Raw genomic sequence first — 22,899 nt, forward strand, 5'->3', positions numbered from 1 at the left:
CAACAGCAAATAACTAAGAATCTGCATGTTCTGCATTGGACGATCTCAAAGAGAAACATCTGACCGTGGTAGCCAATCAGGCGGTAGACGGTTTGCCGATCTACGATATTGCATTACCGTCTAGTGTTCAACTAGTTTATAATGCCGAATGTATAATGAAAATTGACATCACTCGGCAGGATATGTATTACTGTTACTTTCAACCTTCAAGTGGCATACAAACGTGGTACCATTGTGCATTCCCGAAATTAACAGTTACAAATCCTACCAGCCAAATTAGCATACCGCTAGTAAGCATAGGTTCAAAAGATACCGGTCAATTTTTACCATCAGGCCTAGTGGTTGGCCGACTGATTCCGTCCCCTGGAGAGGACCCCGCTACGGATGATTATAGGGACAAGCATGACATTTCCATTCCCTCGGGATCCTCAATGTCAGACTCCGTTCGTAGATACCCGAATCAAAGAGGGAAGAAACGCCCTAACTTACTATTGCCAGAGGTAAATAATACAGTAATAAAAGACCCATCAATTGAACCAGAACCATTCGACTCGGTTGATATACCGAGCTCCGTTACTTTTCCTTCTTTTTCGGAATTTTTAAATAGTTCTGATGAATGGGATACATCTGATGAATGGGATACCCTATCAGAATACTCTGAATCTGAAATAGATTGTCCGATAGCTGATTCAGATGTAAAGCAAGAATTTGCGGGTTGTGTAAACGTACGACCTGCAGAAACTGCGCCGATGGCCCAGTTATCATCTAACAAATTATTTGACAAATACTTTGATTTATTATTAGCTCAACACTTTCCAGAGATGAGGGACGAACAGCAGCAGGCAGGAAAACAATTACATCCTACACTCGTTGAAGCCATTCAGAAAAGCGCTCAGCCGCCCTGTAAGCCGGGGTGGATAGTAAACCGTGACAGGGAATAAAATGTTTCAGTACATAGACTCAATTCCGTTAGTTGCATGTTAAGTTCTTATTATTATGTCATTTTATTTTCGTTTTAATTCTTTTTTTAAGAGACGGAAATAATGGTCGTCAATCATTACCGGGTGTGGTAAGGACTTTTTATTGTATAATATGTGTAAAACGCAATGCTCCATACACTGTTTGACAGATGCTGTTTTCGTATATACACACTTCTGTCTGTCAAAATAGCTAGTGAATAGGTTGAAGTTTTAACAAATATGGCTGAGGAAAATAATGTGTTATTGTCACTAGTGGCTGAAAGAAGAAAAAGAAAACATATAGCAACCACCTGCGGACGTTGGACCACTGATTCAATAGAATGAGTATAGGGACGGTTTATTTTTTTATGTGTGTGTAGGACTGACCCCGGTGGGCTGCGCAACCTACTGAGGCTAGCCTCACCAGCGCCCGATAAGTCGAGCTTGGAAATAGGCTCAGACATGCTTTCCTTGTAGTGTTCAAATTCTCTATTGAGTGAATGTGTCTGGCCATGAATGTGATTTCATCTCATACTATCCTTTCTTACACTACAAGGAACCACATGTCGTTCTTGTATGGTAGACAATAGAGCGGTACTAAGCTCGTGAGGTCTCTTCGTCCTAACAATTCATTTCATTCGTCTTTCAGGGCGGATGACGGCTAGTTAATGCATTCAACGTATTTACCTAACACGACGGAGACTTAGGTTTCCGGCCGCACATCCTTCGTGGTCCCATATCCCTCTTTAAAAACGACGCTGTCCAGCGCCGTCAGTTTCACCAGCAGTGAAATCGAATCAAACAGCAAACGAAGAAAAGCCACTAAATATAGAAGTATCACATACCTTACTCCAGGCGACACTGTAGAGATGGGTCTCCCTCCTCCAGCTGGACACAGACCCTCCGTCTGTCTAGGAGCGGTCGCGTTGCTCGGAACCACTCCTGGAAGTCCCTCAACCATACATTTATCTGTCGCCGGACGGCGAGGAACCCGTCGTTTATACTAAAAGTGGCGCAGCAAATGCGCCGGAATCGCTCGTATGTGTCGGGCGTCACCCGACACAATCCGTGGCGCTACCGCGCAACCCACACCCGCAAGCGCCGCCAGCAATAGGCAAACAAATTTGATTGTTGTTTGGAGGGCTTGAATCACGGACATACTGTGCTAACTAAAATATAACTGGTTACCAGCATAAGTAATGTTACTTGTTATCTAACCGGATATGTGATACACTTCTCCCCCCATGTCCTGTTTCTTTAAGAGGACTTTCGTTTTCCCGACCGTTTTGCCGCAACTTCTATTCTGAAGCTGCAAGCAGGAAATACATGTGGACATTAGTTCTTTATTTGCTGACATATTATGCATCTTATTATGAGACCAAGTTTTCTTGGCAGTCATGGTATTACTTTATTTGTTTTTTAGAAGATTACTAGTAGTGGGAAAGTACTGAGCGCTCAAGAGCTCAATCCTTACTAGTCCGCTTCTCCTGTCTCGTCCAATATAGATGGCGTTCGAATTTGTTTTTTTTGTGAACTTCTGGCGGAATATTGTGATATTAGGAATGATATGTGTTGTATAATTGCCTTCGGAAGAAATAAATTAACTTAGAGGGGATGAGTGGGTGACGTAATATTGGCGATTCTCATATTACTAGATGCAAAGATAGATCATAAGTGATCATACACGATTACTTGAATTAAGAAAATAATACGCAAATACATTAGACTAATAAATAAAATATACCATGCAATAATCCTTATGGATTTGAGCCTTTCTCTAAAACAAGAGGTACAACATGTGCTGAACACTGAACAAATTAAAGAAGCGTCTAAATAATTCTTTGGTAAAGTTTTAGACCCCCTGTTTTCTTTCCAGTCACTTCCTGCGTTTTCTCTCTCCAGTCGCTAATACTGCCTACTGATACGATTGCTTATTTGCTATCTTTATAATCGTCATTATATATATATATATATATATATATATATATATATATATATATATATATATATATATATATATATATATATATATATATTGTTTCATGTGTGTACCACTCAATCTCTATTGTACATATTTCTAGCCCATGAGCACTGTATATATATAACTGTATATATTTATAAAATATTAATATAATATAGCCACTGCTATGTAACCACCTAGCTGATAATTAGTTGTAATACGAGATATACTTCCTGTGCACTAGTAAGAGACAACGGACCATTATGATGGAAAATACAATGAACGAATGATATAGTCTCATAGGGAAAGCTAATGACTCTGACGTGTTCTTTTAAACTACTTATAGAATAATTTCAAAGTAGGGCAACTCACTCACCATCATACTCTCCAGTCGGCACATATCCAACCAAAAATGTTAAAACATACCCTAAGATTCAGGAATTCTATTAATATTCGGTATAGAATAAGAAACCTTCTAGCTGATAAGTGTCTTTATAGGGAAATAGCTCATGGCTGCAGAGAAAAGCCACCCGCAGCTTAAGAGGAAGAGCGATCTCCGCTGAGAAGCCGACGCCGTGAAGTAAAGCGAAAGAATCCAGGAAAGCACGCTTAAGTATAATGTATCATTTCCTTGTCTTTATTTGTTCTTTTTGGTTAAAGTAAATAGTAAAAAGTTCTTTAACATACTTTATATAGAGTAAAAATAGCAGAATCCTTCGATTGCAAGAAGAAAGTGTATTGGCAAGATTACATTTGGATAGTTGATCAACACCCTCTCTTTATGTTTGATCTTGATTAAAGAGCGTTTTTCAAGTAAATTTCAGAGTAATTGGAAACTGATAATAAGATTATTTTGACTTGGTATTATAAAATAAACTACTATGGAAAATCCTGGTAGATGTTAGCATATGTTTTCCTAAGTTGGCAATTTGAGATGCAAATTACTCGAATAAACAAAACAAACAATGTCTTCATTGGCAACATCGATCGTAAAAAGAAGGAAGAGGACAGAATAGTTTATTATTGTGTTCTCTTTTTTCCCTATTAAGAATGACTAAATTAACCCCATAAGAATAACGAAGAGATTTAAAACCCAGAATAATAGCAACTTATATGAGCCAAAAGATAATGCTTATCTAACGGCTGACGGATCTCCCCCGCTCCCCGCGGAGGGTCGCTCACGAAGCCACAGTGAAAAGAAAAGCATAAGCTGTAATGAGAAGAATTCAACGCCTCCCAATTCCGTAATGAAGAGGAAAGCATACTCGCGTAGTGACAAATGCTAAATTGAAGCAGTTATCGCTTCTTACCGGAAGTGTTGTGTCGCGCTCCTACCTCCTCACAAAGGATTGCAGTTATGTATCTCGGTTGAAATCCTCCCGGCAACTATAAATCACTAGTCGGACTGTTTCTCAAGAGGAAGCCCGTGACCCCTATAGCCAGACCCTTCAATAAGGAGCTGGTCTATCACCAACCCCTTACCTACCATACTTTTTACTTCAATACTTGCCTGTTTTATGGATTAGAAAATCCCCCTTGATTCAATAAAAGCTCCACTGCCCCTTTGTCCCTCCAGTAAGTTAAAAGAACGCGGAAGTAACCAAGTGCCGAGTCGTTTTACATCACCAATTGAAAATTCTCTTACGATTCCAGAGCTAAAGCAAATACTCTCCTCCTATGTGAACATTCCACTAAAACCCATATCGGTTCAAAATCTCTTCAGTTTGTACTTATATTTCCGTACGGACTAGCACGCCTTCTTTTTTGCCTCCTAGCGTTGTTCAGTTGAGCCAGAACCGAAACAAAACATGGACGTGATCTTCTTGATGTGTGGTCAGCGCACCGTCAACACCGTCGGCGAACATCCCTTTAGTATAACAAACACAGTGGAAAACAGCCAGAATATGTACTAAACGTTAAGATTCTTATGCTTCTTATTACCAAAGGGTTAAATACAGTACAGACGAGAGTGTGTGATCAGCCACACTAGACGTCCCCCGTAAACCAAAAATACCTAATTGCTCTCATATTTGGCCAACTATAGTGTTACAAAATTGGTAGTTATATAACACTGAGTAAATTTCGAACAGGTACATTAAAACGACTTAGGTCAACTGAACTGTGTAAAATATATAATAAGATTAAAGGAGCCTAGTGGTAACAACGAGCATCTCTCAGTTATATCTCCAGGTGGTTTATAACTGCATATATCTTTCTCTGGACAGGACTCTGTATCATCTCAGACGAATATGTCATAATAATAGTATTATGACCTATACTACTATCATACTATAATAATATTAATAATAGTCAGAACAATAAATAATAATAATAATAATAATAATAATAACAATACTTTGGACCATCCCAGTATGAAACCGACTTCCAATTGGTATAAACAAATTATTTTGCGAACCAATTACTCGTGAAAATGCTGTATAAGAATAATGGCTCCGCATAGCTAAGGATTCCCCCAGGGTTTGCACTATTTCCTGTTCATATATATGATGTATATGTAGCCCTAGACTATAGCTTATTCTTTCCAGGTCCACTTGATGACTGTGCCATTTCCGATGTCTGATGCCAATCCAAACTGGTCCCTCCCAGGGTCCCGACCTCTACTTAGCTAGGGCCGTCAGCCATGTCTACCTACCGGTTGCTGACTGAAGCTTTAAGACGTTCACCAGCTCTAACCAGTCTTGCCTGCATATCTTTGCATTATATCACCTACTGTACACCGTTCCTGTTGTTCCATGTACAGTGGCAATCCAGTTCATGTACCGGAGGGAAAAGGCTAAGAACTCTGACAGTGACAAGAAACGTGTTGCTGCCATACCTAGTATCCAGTCACCAGGACTCTTTCCCATCCAGTCATACATAGTCAACATACTCCATCAATCCCGAAATGCAGTATGCATCTGTGGCGATGAACATTGTATCATAATCAAACATCTTGGAAAGAACAACATTATCAATTCTTCAACCACGTCTTAGTGATCCTAAGCATTTTAGCCCACTTCTAAAAACTCTCATGCTCCAGAGACATAAAATCCGCCCACATTTGAAAAAGTTCAAGCCTTAACCCTGATGGGAGAAGCCATCTAATGAACAGCAACTCAAAACCGAAAGAGCTTCAAACCTATCTTAAGAAGCAGTGCCACGGCTCACCCTGTCCAGCATTATCCAACACCATGGGCTAATCATATCTTCCTGTCAGAACTCTCTACCTCGAACTCTGTCATAATACCCATCATCAGAATATGTATGTTATCCTGCAGTGCATATAGCCCCGCAAGTGAACTAATGTGATCCCAGCCCAGTTTGAACCTACCAATCCTAAGGTTTGATTCGACGAACGTTTCCTGTTTCTTTGCACACCAGTTTATTAAAGGAACTTTCCCATTGTGTCTTCAACCCAGAGACTTTCCTCAGGAATAATGCAGAACCGCCATCAACTCGAAAGACCGCTCCAGGAGAGAAACCTTACAGTCAAGAATACTGGATTCGAGTAAATGAACTGACAACTTACTTTGTATTACATTCTAGTTTGTGCCGCATTTAGTTACGGTGCTGAGCAAGATGTGAACTGTAAAAATGATTACTAGCAACAAAATTGTAATTTAATTAACTACTATGTGTGAAATTAAAATAACAATGATTAAAGGACACTGGAAGTCACCGAATATTACGTCGTATTATAAGGTTTTCTTGTGCTTAGCCTTGTTGCTGAACAGATGATTGAACAATAAAGTCTAAGGTTGTTTGTAATTTCTTGATTCAAAATTAATGTGTGTAGAATATTAACTTTAATTGGATCATTTACGGTAAATTCTTATCATTGCTTCATTAAGGTTTCTTAAATTTATACAAATACTTCCGTTAACCTTGACAGTTGCTTGTGTTTCCTTATACAATATATGTAGCTTATAATAAACTCTATATACAGGCAACAAACTCTTTGGGAAATAAAAATTATAACGCAGTTTAAGAACAAAAATGAGGAACGAGAAATTCATTAACGTCTTGATGGATCACATACCACTTTTGTGGTGTCACCTCTGGTTCTGTCTCTTTTCTCTTTCCTCATCCAAATCCTAGTAAAGGAATGCAACCAAGTCTATACGGCGATCCACTTGAGGGGACACGGGTGCGTGTGCCCCTTGTTTACATTTCTCGTTAATGGCATTAATTGAATATCCATTGTTAACAAAAAAAATATAAAAACAAACTCGTCACGCGAAAATGCGCGTATGGGTTTGACGCATTCCCTTACAATTGTTCAAATTTTTATGCACTTCTGTCTTGTCAATTAATATATTCTCCCAAGTGCCCTATTTAAATCCAATGCCTTCGGCATTAATTTCTTTTTATTGTAATTTCAACCCAATGCCTTCAGCATTAATTTCTTTTGATTGTAATTTCAATTCAATGCCTTCAGCGTCGAATTGTTTATCTTGAAATTCCTATATTGCATTCAACTAATGTTTTCTTTATTGATTGTTATGTTCAACAATGGAATATGTAAAGGGTGTTACTTTTGTATTAGTTGGTTATCAGAGACAAATTGACATTTGATTGTGAACTGGTCCATAACGTGCTATTAAAACGGTATTAACAGATAATGGTAAATGTGATCAACTACTGTTAATCAGCATAACTTCAGAACGAAATGTATCTCAGAATAGCAGTGGAAGCAGTAGATATATTCACTCATATTTTCACTCACAATTCCATAATAAGGTTCAACTAGCTAGAATACCCTATGAACATGGAGGGCCTAGAAAGGTTTGAACCCGAGCCACATAGAAACCACGTCTTGACTTTACTTCCTGTTTGTACGTTCGGGTTGTGAACCAATAACATCCTCCCTTGGGTATTGTAGAGAGCTCGAATCCTAGGGCCTAGGACATTGTATTTTCTAAGTATTGTCCACTTGCTAGTATGCCAGTATTGTTAAATTATTTTCTCTGGTCTTACTTGCCTCTTGGTATAACCTAGGGTTAAAAATGAAGGTATAACCTAGGAAACATATTAACTATAAAATTAATCTGAGCTCAGTAGAGGAGCGCTAATGTATGTTGTTATAAGAAATGACTTCTCCCTTTAATTGTAACATCCTATAGTAAGGATCCTTTAGGTTGCTCTACCACTTTGTAAAGTTAACTACTTGTCAAACCTATACAATTTGCTTAAGCGTTTGTAACCAGTTACCAATTTGATACTAATTCCTGATATCATTACCAAATAAGTACTTTGCTGTAAATAGGAAACCCATTGCTATTATCTTAGTATTGCATAAGAAGTATTGCATACTAGTCAACCTTGTCTCTCATTGAGTAGATATTTTTGCAATATTATCATTATTTACAATAATGTTAGTAATGTCTTTAAAACTCAAAATGGGTAATAATATCTTGTTATAAAATAGTCACTGTATTGTAAGAAGGCATATTCCCGTCATTACCAGAAAGGTTGACTGGAATACAGGGACATCCTATACTCAAATTATATATGTCACTGTTTTAGAGTTTGCTGTTAGATTACCTTGTCCCTAACTGTTGTTGTAATGAAAGATATTGTGATGAAAGGTCGCCTTATGATAATAATGTTTATTACTAACTATTATGTTCTACTTGGATATTTCTTTTTTTATTGTTGAATTTCGTTAGAGATGTGTAGTTTCGACCACTTTATGTTAATTCGTTCCTCAGTAGAACTTCTGTAATGCACTCCTATGGGTCCTGCTGAATGGTTGCAATAGCATGCATTAATAAGGGAACGTAAGCTTCCTATATGTTTTAACCTTCTTAATGATCAGGTTGAATGTTGTTGTTAATGATCAACTTGTTTAATTATCTCATGACTACAGTACATGCGTGAACACAAGTAAGAAGGACCAAATGGTTGCACGACCTTTCATCCAAGAGACTATTCCAAACGACCACGTCAATCCCTCCAGGATTGACCTATTTTTTTAACTCTGTCGATCTTCACGACCGATCCTCTTTTTACACATCTTAGAAAATAACATAGCCAGCGATTCATTTCCGTTCTTTGTTCCCCTTTGCTTTCCTCTCCGAGCATCTACGGGAAGCACTAAGTGAACTTGACCTTGAAGGAAAGACCGTTTCGAAACTGAATGCATTTCTCTTCCTGGATTCAGTGTTTTCTTTACGAGTCTGCTAGGCTATGCCTATTTGCGTGCAAGGTTTATGCATAAGTATGTCGCCTCTTTTGTATCGAGAGATAACTTTTGATTTTTTTCTTTTCTTGTTTTATTTTTTCTTTAAATGAGTCGAGGCAAATTTGTTACATAAGGCGCGTAAGCCTGATGGCCGGTTTTCGATTCCTGGATTGTGAACTCCGCGCTCCTTGTGGGGAATGTGGAGGCATTGATAGGACGGAGGAGGTTCGGGATGGCTGTAACGCGTTATTTACTTCTGTTAACCTGGTTGCATAGGCCTCTAGCCGGCTGAAGCCGACAGAAGGGGCTTCAGGGCTGAGGAAATTATGCATAAATAATTAATATAAATCGTACTGTACCTTGTGTAACCCAATGGTTACAAACAAGGAAGTAAAAAGAAAGAAAATGAAAAAATAAATAAGAAATTAAAAAAATGCGTATCATCAAAAATATTCTTAGCGAAGCATTTCTGTAGCAAATTAGCCGTTTATCCACCAGGTTGAAGCATGGCGCTAGTGTAGCTCTCTCGAATCATACCCCCACCTCCCTCCTTCCACTCTCTTTTGTAGTTTCCCACTCCACCTCCTCCCACTGTTTTCTGTCCAAAGTCGACCTTGGGCAGGTATTATATAAGGAGGCGAAAACGGCCTTGATCAGTTCCGGTCTTCACTTCTTCTTCAACTTCCAAGACGATCAGACGTGCTCTGGTAGTCTCCGATACCAATCAGGTATGTGTGGACTTAGCCGCTGGGCTGAGTTTTTCTGTAAGATGTAGTTTTCGGACTTAGAATTTGGCGACCGGCCTCGCCCTGCACATAGCCTGGATCTAGCAGACTTCTATGTCCCTTCGGAATAACTTAATTCACTTTAGCGTGACTTTACTCGTTTCTCCGTTTTCTTCTCCTTTTATGATTTTTATTCTATTTCGCGACTTTAAACAGAAGTTAAGAGAATAATGGAACCATAGACGTACATCAGAACTTAGTCGTTTGGGATAGCCAAGAGACAATATTAGACTTGCATACGGTTCAACTAAGTGATAGTGATCTTAGTATTTATTGAGAATTCAGTATGAATTGAGAACTTAATATTTATTTCATTCGGTCTTCTCACTTGTGCTCGTTCTGTATACTATCCTATCATTGTAATAAACTCTACTATTCTAAAATTTCTCTCTTCATTGAACTTCTTCTAGAGTAGAATAGAACCTGGGTAGATTCAGGTACCGACAACGAATTAACGGTGCTACGACTTCGATGTGTTTTCTCTTTCAGCCTTACTTCATACCAGCGAATCTATGAGGATAGGATTATCTGAGATTAAATACGGGATGTTACTTATTCACAGCCCCGTCTGGCTGGGCGAAGAGAGAGAGAGAGAAGCGATTCTTAACTCCGTATAAGGCAGGGTTCCTGATGATTCTTGTCTTAAGTGGAATAGTGTGTGCTCACGCTCGTCACGAACACACACTGTGTGGTTTCTATCACACGTCTTAGTTATGGTGGAGCCCCCGAGGTGTTAGTATTTGGCCACCGATTCCCAATCGGCGGCCCGCGCTAACCACTAATCACGACTACTCGTAACAGTTGGTAGGGTTTCGCCGGACATAAACGGTGAGTTCAACCACTACACCCCCATATACCGTAACGGTTGGCGGAGTTCTGCCGGGTACGAACGGTGAGGTCTACCACTGAGCACGCCACTTACCGTAACAATATATATATTGGTTGTACAGACCTTGGTCCAAGTTACTTGTAAACCTGGGGCCCCGCAAAATATTTCCAATCGGGCCCCGCATCACCTAAGGCCGGCCCTGCCCAGAAACGCTGAACCCGTTGTTCAAAAATTCACGATCCACTTCAAGATCGTTCTCTACTAAAGAACATTTTCATTACGTGGAATAATAAACTATAAGCTTACTCTGACTGTAATCGCAATTAACTTATTGCACCGCGGGATGAGCTCCTGACCAAACCATAATTACGACTAAAAACTGCAGGATAGTAGTGAGGGAAGTGATGACCTCCCACTCATCTCGCCCTTCCACTGACAGCTCTACAGCTGATCAAAAAATTGGATGTTTTACTGGGTATTATTGGTAATAATTGTATTATCAATTAATGTGTCATTTCAACACACACCAGAAAAGAGTAATTCAAATCACAACAAAATAGTTACAAATTGTTTTCAATACTATTTTTATATGTTTGAGTAAATAGGTTTCTACCTGGTAATACTTTTCGTATTATTTGCTTTTATAAAGTGGGAGGTTTTATTTGGTTACCCTGTTTAACAAAGTTTAAATCATAGTTATTATTGGAGTATATTGTGTAATGATTTGCGTATATTTAAACGTCAGTAAGCGCTCTTCTGTATGTTCGTGAGATCATTTTATTAATTTATAATTTTATACTATACATTATGTAAAACAATTACTAAAACAATATTCGAGAACAAAGACTTCGATGAACTAGTGTTGTTCACAAGACTCGTGAAATTTTTCGTCTCGTCTCGAAAATTGTCTCGGAAACGACACGAGAATTATGTTCGGCTCCAATTTAAAAATGCATTTCTCATTTCAACTCTCGCCTCGTAAGCAATACTATCTTTTAAGTTGTCATAATTTGATCACCAATGTTTTCACTTGCATTGCAATGGACCCAATTTCTCATTATTGAGCCGGCGCCAAAAGTGTTAGGACATATTAAATACTTGCCATCTACTACGAGGTATATATATATATATATATATATATATATATATATATATAGTACTATAGTGATCACAGGAAGTCGTGAAGCTTGACTTTCATCTATCAATTTCACCACCATACAGACTGCGAGGGTGTGTTCTTGAACCCACAGAAGTTTACCAGTGTCGTCTCTAGTGCTCTCAAACGGGTCGGGTTACGGGTCGGGTCATGTCAACTCGGGTCGGGTAGCTCGGATCGGGTTGTCGGGTCAGGCTACTCGGTCGGGTCAGTCGGGTCGGGTTATTCGGGTCGGGTCAATCGGGTCGAGTTATTCGGTTCGGGTTGTCGGGTCGGGTCATGTCGGGTCGGGTCAGTCGGGTCAGCTCGGGTCGGGTTGTTGGGTCAGTTCACTTTGGTCAACTGAGTTTAGGTTGAGTTTAAACTCGGCTGGAGTCGAAAGCTGCTGTTTTTCACTAGCTGCCTAATTAAAAACAGCAATTTTCAATTGATTTTATAGAAACCATAAATCTATTTTGAACACTTGCAGCTAGTGTTTTTATGATAAATGCTTATTTTTCTACTTGTGTGTACTTTAATTTTTAAATGTGGAAGATTGATTTTACCAATCGACTGTAATATTAATATCTGCGCCAATATGGAGTCTGGATTTAGAACAAAACTAGAAGTTGTTTAAGCAACGCCAAAAGAGATATTGGATATGGACGACCAAGCCCAAGCAGGGCCGCGGTGGCTCAGTGGTAGAGAATTCATCTCTGGTGCATGGTGTCCAGTAGCGTAGCTAGAATTTTTTTCAGGGGGGCCAATGAAGGGCCCAAGAGGATTTTGAGGGGGACATCTTCAATATATATATATATATATATATATATGTGTGTGTGTGTGTGTGTATTCAAGGTGAATGTTTCCATCTTTATTGTTCATGATTTTACTCTTTGGAAAACAGTGAAAATATAAGAATTTAGTACCTCAAACAACTAGGATTCATTAATGCAATTGATTTCTAATATAAGTAAATAGTTATTTAATCATGGCGTTTAAAATATGTGTAGCTGGTTGACTTAAGTGGAAGCAAATACACTTTTACAGGTAAAGAAAATAGCTTATAGGTTCATGTGGGCAGCAGCATGTATATTCGCGTGGGCAGCAGCAAACATATCCACAACTTGTTAAAGATCTAACGATTTAGCAATTTCCTTCTCAAAATAAAGTAACACTAAGTTTTTCAACCTATCATGAGTCATTGAATTGCGTATACAAGTCTTTAATCTTTTCAAAGAAGAGAATGACCTTTCACATGTAACACTAGAAACTGATATAATCACAGAGATGATACCTAGCTTGTAGGTTTCTAGGAATGCGTTTTTGTAGACACAAAGATGATCAACGAAATTCGTTAACGAATCAGCTTTCGTTTTCTTCTCGTCTTCATACAACTTAATTGTTAGAGCAACCCACATTATGCTTTATTTCTTGTTTAATTATGCTTTTTTAAAATTATGCTTTATTGTTAATTTCAATGATTATTTTACATTAATCGTGTATAATGTATATTTATTATACATTAAATGTTCTAAATATCTTGATCTATTTATTGATATTTTTTGCAACTAGTTTCTCTCATATTTAATGAACTTTCTACTTAATTCATTGTAAAGAGATGTGCTTTGCTCGAATAAATTTTTTCTATCATTTGTGTGCGCCTTACAGGTACATATATACAGAAAGGGAAAGTAAAAGATGCCACCAAAAACTACAGAAAGTGCTTAAGTTCAAAAAGTAAACATAACAATACAGTGACGACGCCAGAGGGGGGCAAGGGGGGCGAGCGCCCCCTTAGTAACTACTTCTGCCCCCCTGACTGCCACCTAGACTGCCCCCCAGACTCGTACAATCTTTAAACATTCTTCATGTAGTATTTTATATCAGTATCATAACCAATCTCATTGACAAATTGTAGTCTACTTTCCATGAATTTACTATGTGGCAGATTAATCCTCAAGCTTTCTTCTTTGAGCGTCTGGGTATGCACGCATATTTCTGTTTTCTAATTTAGCCCCTTTTGAGGTAAATTTTAGCTATACTTCTTTCTTATGATTTTTAATAATTGTGCCTAGCGAACAATAGTAGATTTGGTCGACTTGTTTTCTTCTCATTGGATCAACTTCGATTGGAAACAAAAGAAAGGTAAAACCAGTTACGTAACTTGTTTGTATTTATCCAGGTTTGAAGTTTTCAGTTTCATATTTTGTTTTATTTAAAACTTCTTTTTTCTGAAACATTATTCTCGGCTTCCAATATTCAGAGGATGTGCTTATAACAGCTTAGTTTGCAACTACCAGAGCTTAATTTTTCGAAGGAGATAAAAAGAGTTGTATTTTCCCTTACTGCAAATGATAATAATAAAATTATGGAATGAAATTGATTCCCAATAAAATGTATTGCCAGAGTGCTGATCTTTAGTTAGTAATTGGTTTATACTAGTGCTCCTTTACTTATTTTGTTTCAAAGTACTGACGTGACGTCTACCATATTGACTAGGAATTGCTGAAAAATTCGTAGCCCAACCCAGAAGGAGTGCACGTGGATTGGTGAAGTTTTACTTCTTCTTCTCTTCCCCCGAGAGTCAATATACTACCTTGTACAGTGCTCCAGCTTTTGCAGAAAAGTTAAAAAAAAATCTAGATTTCCTCGCACCACTGTTCGTAGCACTACCCCTATCAGATCTAAAATGGCGTCTTTCAAGTGTTATTTAAGTTTGGGAAATAAGTACACGAAATAGTTAGACGGAGCTAAATTTGCGGAATAAGAATGATGATCTACACATTGAAATCCTAGATTATGCAATGTCAGTTATGTTCGCAGGGGCTTGATGGACAGATGTATTCTCCTGAAGGAACAGAATTCCTTTCTTTTCATTTTCCGCAGCGTTGAACTTTGAATTTTTCTTTCAGTTTTGTAAGTAATGTAGAGATTCTGGATTAAATATCTGACCATTGAGGAGGTAGTCTACCACTCCATACTTATACCAGAAGAATGTTCCGAACAGTTTCTCAACCTACTTCTGTGTCTTGAACTTCTTGGGGCGATGGAGAAATGAGTGCTACTACTCCATTGACTGTTGTTCCGATTCAGGATCATAGTGGTACAACCATATTTCATCTATGGTTACTATTCGTCAGCGAAATTGATCAGCATTACGGTCAAATTGGAAGAAGACTTCTCTTAATGCCGTTACCCTTTTATTCTCCTGACATATATTTTGGGAACCCATTATGCCGAGAACTTGCGCATACCCAAGCCATTCTGAATTATGCTAACGACGAGTTCCAAAGAAATGCCCAGAATCTCTGACACAAGTTTCGCTGAGAAGGTAAAAACAGAAAGCGGGGTGCAGACCTCAGACTATAATAAATATATCGTGAGTTTACTATACACTTTAAAAACTATATAAATAATAGCTTAAATTATTTTTGTCACACAAAAACTGGGGTGGCCTAGGCCCTCCGGCCCCGGGCTATATCCACCACTGGCTGAAATACTGCAATTTTCAAGAATAATGTCACAAATTGCATCCATGATTCCAGGAAGAGTCATTGCTTTTAATCATCCTGGATGTAAAGCATAATTTGTTGAGAAATTGCTACGTTTATACTAAGCCACTTACTTCTTCACCACCATATATAACGGAGGAGAGTCCCGTGGTGTTTCACTGATTTCCTAATTACTTTACTTCGGTGACTTTCCTTGGTGGAACAAAAATGTTATAACAGTAAGGATCTGGATGTTCGTGAAATTATCTGTTTGGGCACATATAATCACTTCAGAGGCCTGAGAAACAATAAGAATTTCATTAATATGAAAATTTATATTTGTACATACAGAGATATGTTTTTCTAAACTACGGTTTCATTTTTCTACCTAGTACCTACACTCCTTCTGGATTGGACTATGACATTTTCAGCAGCTCCTCGTAAATTCTCTCTCTGGCTATATCTATCTATCTATCTATCTATCTATCTATCTATCTATCTATCTATCTATATATATATATATATATATATATATATATATATATATATATATATATATAGAGAGAGAGAGAGAGAGAGAGAGAGAGATACGTAGCATATAGACGAATATGTTACTTGTAGCATACGCGAAAGTAATTCAATTTTTGTTTTAGGCTTCAAAAGTTTCATTGAAAAATATTTCATGTGCAGACGTTACTTATTTGTTAGTTACAAATTTTATTTGAAATAAGTTTAATTTATAATCATACAGATCTAACATAAAAACAGCAACGAAATACACAATGTAATGTAAAATAAGTCAAACGTAATAAATATGTCATTTTTGGTATGGCAAATAGCCGCCCCCCGAAAATGTATCTGCCCCTCCTTTGCCCCCCTAAGAACTTAAAGCTGGCGTTGTCACTGTAACAATATAGTATGGAGTTCTTGCATATTATTCATTGTTGGCGGAAAAATGTCTTCTTTTACTTTTTTCTTTTCTCCACATCAAAGGATTTCACCGAAAAGTTTACAGAAATGAAAATAAGCTTTTCATTGTTGCATTGTTATGTTCTCAATGATTTTGCATTGTAAATATTGGCTTTAAAAAATATTAACACAGTATGTTAAACTTTCAGTTAAAGAGAATTTTCCAAGAATTGTGCTATATATATTTTGAATTAAGCTTTATGCTTTATTTTCTAAAATTATGCTTTTAAAACTAGTTTCCCAATGTGAGTGCATTTTTGCGTTCACCCAGTGTCGTGACCATAGTGCTCTCAAACGGGTCGGGTCAACTCGGGTCGGGTTGTCGGGTCGGATCAGTTCGGGTCGGGTCAGCTCGGGTCGGGTTATTCGGGTCGGGTCAATCGGGTCAACTCGGGTCGGGTTGTCGGGTCGGGTTATTCGGGTCGGGTTGTCGGGTCGGGTTATCGGGTCAGGTCAATCAGATCGGATCACGGTTTGGGTCAGTCGGGTCGGGTCGGGTCATCGGGTCGGGTCGTGTCGGTCTTCAACCCGACCCGACCCGACCCGTTGAGAGCACTAGTCCTCTCTCGTGCTGTACGGAGAATATCTCTTTAAGATACAGTGTTCTCGGACTGCAGCTAAGTTTCGTTTTGTTTATCTTTTATTATTGTTATTTTCTATTTTCACTATTATTATTATTATTATTATAGTTTTATTAGAATAATTGTTACAGTTCGTGTTATACGGTATTTATCTGCTTTTTTGGCGTTTGTTCACTATGTCTTTAAACTTCGACAAAATTCTTGGCACACTTCTTATGTTTGATGTTTTCTCAAGTGTGCGTTGGAAAGGCACCTCCAAGAATTGCCCTGAAATCTTCCGATGTGTCACGAGACTCAAAATATTGCTGTGAATGGTGTAGAGCCCAGGCTTCACGAGTCGTTTTGGTCACTTGTTACTACTTAAGAATCAGTAGTAAGTCGGTAATGCTCATGTCGATTGGTAGCAAGCAAAATGTGAAACAGGGTACTAATGAATTCAATGTCAAATTTAAGAAGTTGTTTCTTGTGGGAAATAAAAGGTTGAAAAACGGACGACGTATCGAACTGTATAAAGGACATTGGGATACGGCTATACATTTTTAAGTACTACTTGAAATTGAGTATTTTCGTTGCGTGGGTACCAGAAAATTCTGAAATATGAATATTTACGTAGATAGAGCGCATACTAGTTCTTGCATAACTATTTGAATCAGTTATGATAAATCTCAGTAGTTCATAGCGTTTTAGAATAGAAAGTGAGGCTTTACATTTTCCGCAGTTTGTAACTTTGGAAAGAAAAGTTATCCTATCCATATTTACTAGAACTTATTTCTTTCATTTCATAGAAAGATCTGATATAAAGAAAGACTGAATTTGTGACACGGAGTTTATTAACACCCTGTATTTTTTCAGTTGGAATTTTATTTCCTTTATCGATCCCAGCAAACTGAGTTTAACTAAGCTACTATATAATACAAATTGTATTACATTCAACTGGAAGAAAACATGCAAAATGAAGAAAATAAGAAGAAAACCAAGTTATAACGTGCACAAGAGCAAGACAGGAAGGGACAAACGTATGGCTAGAGGGAGAAAAAATCGAAGACGTTAAGATGTTCCGCTATTTAGAAAGTCTAATATCCTCGGACGAAAAAGTCAAAAAGACGTAAGTTCCAGAATAGCGCAATCTAAACAAGCATTCAATAGGAAAAGAGAACTGCTAACATCAAGAAATGTTTCATTGGACGTTCGAAAACGATTTATTAAGACTCTGGTGCGGAGCGTGTCGCTTTACGGATCAGAGACGTGGACATTGAGAGAAGCTGAAATATCCAAGCTGGAAGCATTTGAAACGTGGTGTTGGCAAAAATGCTGCGCATATCATGGACCGAAAGGAAACAAGGAATGAAAATGTACTAAAGGGAGCTAATGAAGGACGACGGATCATGAAGATAATAGGAAAAAGAAGAAACAGCATGGTTAGCCATCTTATTCGGCACTCTAATTGGATCATCGTGCTCACAGAGGGAAAGGCAGAAGGAAAACCGGGAAGAGGAAGACCAAGGATAGAATATCTGGATACAGTTACGAAGGAAAGAAAATACCGTATCAAAGAATAAAACAGATCTCCCAGGGAAGAGAAAAGTTTTAACATTTTCATGTTGCCCATCAACCTATGGTTGATGTGATATAGTAGTAGTGTTATTTAAAAGTGACACCAGTTCATCATTTACTTAATCAGTTTAGTATAGTTCATGAAAGGGAAATCAGCAGGTAATATCAGTTCTCGATAAGTGATGTGTTGACGATGATAATACTCAATTTACAAAGACAAAACAGTTACTTTTTATTTGTTACATACAAGGAAGTTAAAATTTCTAAAATACTTAAACATGGATTCAGGCTGAAAATAAGAAAACTACACTTTTAAATAGTTATTAAAAATGTTATTTCAGTTGGACAATTTCAATATCATCTGAATGTTTATGAAGTAAGAAATAGTGCCACCTGCTGCTGTTAATAATTTTAAAATCTTCAGTAAAAAAAGCAAAATGTTTACTTAATTTGCCTTATACAATCACATATGATTATTGCAATGTTTTGAGCAACACGAAACAGAGTAGACAACAAAAACACGTTTTCTCCAGGAACTTGTAAGTCTGCAAATGGCTTCTAATGCAGACTTTCTAAGAATATTACTATCGGTAAAATAATTAAAGAGATGAAATTGATGGACATCTTTTCCTGTAGTGGGCTGGGCAGGCGCCACTGGCCGGTGCGTTATACTGTTAAACAACCTGATGATATACTACTGAAAGATAACTGCTTCGTCCTAATTTCCAGTACTGTACAGTACTGTACTGGAATACGTCCGTTAACGTGATGGACCAAGGTTCACTCTAAGTTACAACTACAGGTGAAGGGAACTGCCTAGTGCGTGGGAATTTTCCGTCATCTACAGCGTTGGTGCCGGAGTTTTAAGGCAAGCGTATATCTTCTTGCAATACCAGCAGGCGTCCAGTCATCGCAAGGTACCGAATCTCACGGCACGGCACAGTCAAACCCATGATCTGGGAATCTATAGAAACCAGGTAGGAAGGACAATTTTCAAAATCAAGGCCACCTAAGATGGCCATAAACAATATCAAGAGCTGATAACACTGATTTGTTTGACTATTTTGCAACTGCACTAGGGCTTATTGTTTTTCTAGGTATATCCTCGCCCACCAACTTATTTCTTATGTCCATCTCCCTATTCAGAAAAAAAAAACTTGTACTTAATCATCATCTTTCGCGAATGCCATATCTCAATTGCAATCAGATAACAATACTGCTATTCATTCATGTCTCTTTATCTCCACCTTTATCCACATGTATAGTCCCGTCTATGAAATTTTACGAACTCTGAAGATATATTTTTCATATTACCTGTCAGGAAACAATTGACCCATAACTGCTGTCTCAACATCTTCCTCCACTGGACAGGATTCATTTGCATCTATCGATGAACAACTGTCTCCTGAAACTTTGTATCCAATGAAAGGTGCTTCAATTGAATTATGAAGAATGTAATAATAATACTTTAATGCCATCTGATGGCGGCATCCATGAACTGCAAACAAGGATTAAAATTATATGATATATTGCCACTAAAATACATGTGTGATACAATATTTATAATTACTCTGATTTGGTGCAATATCGTCAGTTTTTTATTAAGTAAAGAAATATAGTTTTGGAAACTAAATGTATAATTGAATTTATAATTTATAATTGAAAGAATTCTTTATTATGTTCCAAAACAGGGATAGGTTCCTAACTTCTTGTAATATATAGTTTAAACCATGGGCATCGAGCTGATCTTCCAACAGATACTATTTGCTCCCAAGTTCATTTCTACCTTCTTATCAAGAAGAGGTAAAGTTGAAGAGCAACGGAACTTGTTAAATTATAAAGGTGTTGTCAGGAGAAAATGATATCGTTTCCAATAACTTTAAAATGTTTAATGAATATTAATGGTCAGATCCGAAAATTATTCGGGGAACTTAAATCAATTGAGGAATTGGATAGCAAAGTGGCGTAACTCATTTTTAAAAAATAAATTAGATTAAACCATTTCCGTGAATTTGAAACCATAACCTGTTGGATGGCAAAGTTGCGTCTCAGAGTTAAAAACAGGCCAATTGATGGAAACATAAAGAACGTCGTAAACTCGAATTCATGATGGCCCTTCTCGACAAAGTAGCGTAGATCTCAGTATCTCAAAATGACTCAAAAGTGACTTACTCCACCTTGCCATACAACTCCTCAATTATCTGAGAATGGTACACATATTTCTTCCCATAGTCAAAAACTTTATAATTGAAAGTTAGTTTGATTATCGAATGTTACCTGGAACAAAATAAAATCCGTACTGGTCAAGTTTAGACACACCACATTTTGCAAAATTTGCAAGTAAAATTCAATACTCTATATGGAAAGACAAGTTCATAAGGAACAAATTTGTGTAGGCGGGAGAATTAAAAAGAAATTAATACAGCTGTATTTTGAGTTTACAAGTGTAGGCTTACTATTCTAAAATCATTACAAGTGCTTTAGGTTATTTAAAATACGTAAGTGCATATGAAAAATGATTGTATTAGATGGTATTTTTCACTGGCGGAATATTTCTGTATGGTGTACAAGAACTCTATTTTGTTTATAAGTTTAGTGTTAGGGGTCTACTAGTGTGAAACCATTCCAAGTGCTATCAGAGCAGGTATTATTGCGAAAAACATGCATTTTCTCTAATTTGTTTACAAGCATACCCACATCCATTTTTGCGCTTGCTGCCTAATAATGCACCCTACACTACCGCGCGGACCCACCTCACTAACTCGGTCTGATAGTATTCGTGTTTTTTGTGGCACAGGTTGGTTTGTGTTTTTGAGCTCTAGTTTTTATGGCATATGTTCGAACGCTGTATTTATGCACAAATAGTGAAGTAATTGTAACTTCTCAACATTTACTTCTAGTGGTCCTTTAAACTTCATCTATGCAAGTTGGGATATTATCATGTCGCCGAGCACGAAATTTTTCGAGTACAATAAAAAAAAGAAACTAGTGAAAGAAATATAATTTTTCAACAATTATTTTGACTGGTGTATCTATACTTTACCTACACGCTATAATCAATACAGGAAATGAACCTACTGTTTTTTTTAACTTATTAAATATTCAAAAGATTGACTTTATTCAAACATAATACAATGGAATGTACTGTATCCAATCACAGTAATTTCTTTCAATCAATTTTTTCGTAATCAAAATTATATTTAATATTCGATTGAATAAAATGCTTAAAAGTTCTTAATATAACATAGAAACATAATTTGATTTCCTTTGTCTTAAAATTATCAAAATTATCAGTGTAATTTTAAAAACAGAAACTCGTAAAATATGTTAAATTTTTGAAATGTGTGAGTCTTCCATCTTGACATGCGTTCAGTTCAGTATCAGTTATCTCGCTTTCGGAAGATTTATAAAGGAAGTCCCAGCCGTCGAACCTTGTGGACTATTTCACTAAATTTGTTTTAAATCAAATTTGTTTGAAGTAAGCATATGTACTAAAATGGCATGTGCCAAAATGTCCGAATTTGCATGTTTGAAATATAATTGTTTATCACACTGTTAATGTAATAAGGGAAGATAAGCGGCGTATGAATATATTATAATTGAAAAACAGTGTAATAAGATTGTCACAAATAGTGAAATTGTCAAAAGTAATGAATTATAAATAATAAATATTGAATAAAAATTGAAAGCAAAGGTCCCCAATACTTAGTGTTTTCAGCGTCATCTCTTATCCTCCTTGACATGAGTAAATGAACGTAAGAAAGGAAAATTGCATATGAAATATGTTGCTACTTAAAGAGCTGTCATATTACACAGCAATGAACGGTTTTATTCTAACTACAATACAGTATAATAATGACAAATGCGACTGCGACAGATTGGTCCATTACATCTATGGGCAAAGTCTTGTTTCTTTCAAATAAATCACGTTCGTTGTGTAAATCTCGAGCAGAAAGTCTAATTTTAAAGCTAAACGTTGATCTTGTAGATGCTGACTTGGTGGTTGTGGAATACGTAATTTCTCTTATTGTCAGCTGCTACGTTTTTATGGGGTTTGAAACAAACCTTAGTACATTTCTCCAAAATATATTTGCACGAATTACTTATATTTTATATTTTATTTCTACGTCCCTTAAAAATGCCAGTTTGTCAATAACCGTTTTGGTCAAGGGCCCTTGTGACTCGTGCTCTTCTGTTTTCGTCCTTTCGTTCGGATCCTTCTGACATGGAATCATGATAGCATGCTACTAGATCAATTTATAATATGATATACCACTTTGACTTCTAATAACTAGAAACCGACAAGGATATAAAAATTCCAGGCCCTAAACATGTGACACCTGTGCGGTGACACGCTTCTTACAGCTGCCTTAACATATGATCGTCTACGGATGAAGAACATTCCCTCAATACTTCATGGATATTACTTTTCCACATTTGTTGAATATCTTG

The 22,899-nt window shown here is 37.2% G+C and overlaps 2 long non-coding RNA genes across 2 annotated transcripts in view; one reads left to right on the top strand and one right to left on the bottom strand.

The window, feature by feature from the left end:
- LOC145684704 (uncharacterized) overlaps window positions 1–19,939 on the bottom strand; it is a 40,080-nt gene extending 20,141 nt beyond the window's left edge. The window contains exon 1 of the long non-coding RNA XR_014131370.1: window positions 19,762–19,939. This is a non-coding gene — a long non-coding RNA (uncharacterized LOC145684704). The remainder of the gene's footprint in view (window positions 1–19,761) is intronic.
- LOC145684705 (uncharacterized) overlaps window positions 9,532–22,899 on the top strand; it is a 66,752-nt gene continuing 53,384 nt past the window's right edge. Inside the window, exon 1 of the long non-coding RNA XR_014131371.1 lies at window positions 9,532–9,831. This is a non-coding gene — a long non-coding RNA (uncharacterized LOC145684705). The remainder of the gene's footprint in view (window positions 9,832–22,899) is intronic.

The sequence above is a fragment of the Thermobia domestica genome, chromosome 5 (assembly GCF_964235325.1).
Source record: "Thermobia domestica chromosome 5, izTheDome1.hap1.1, whole genome shotgun sequence".
Lineage (NCBI taxonomy): Eukaryota > Metazoa > Arthropoda > Insecta > Zygentoma > Lepismatidae > Thermobia > Thermobia domestica.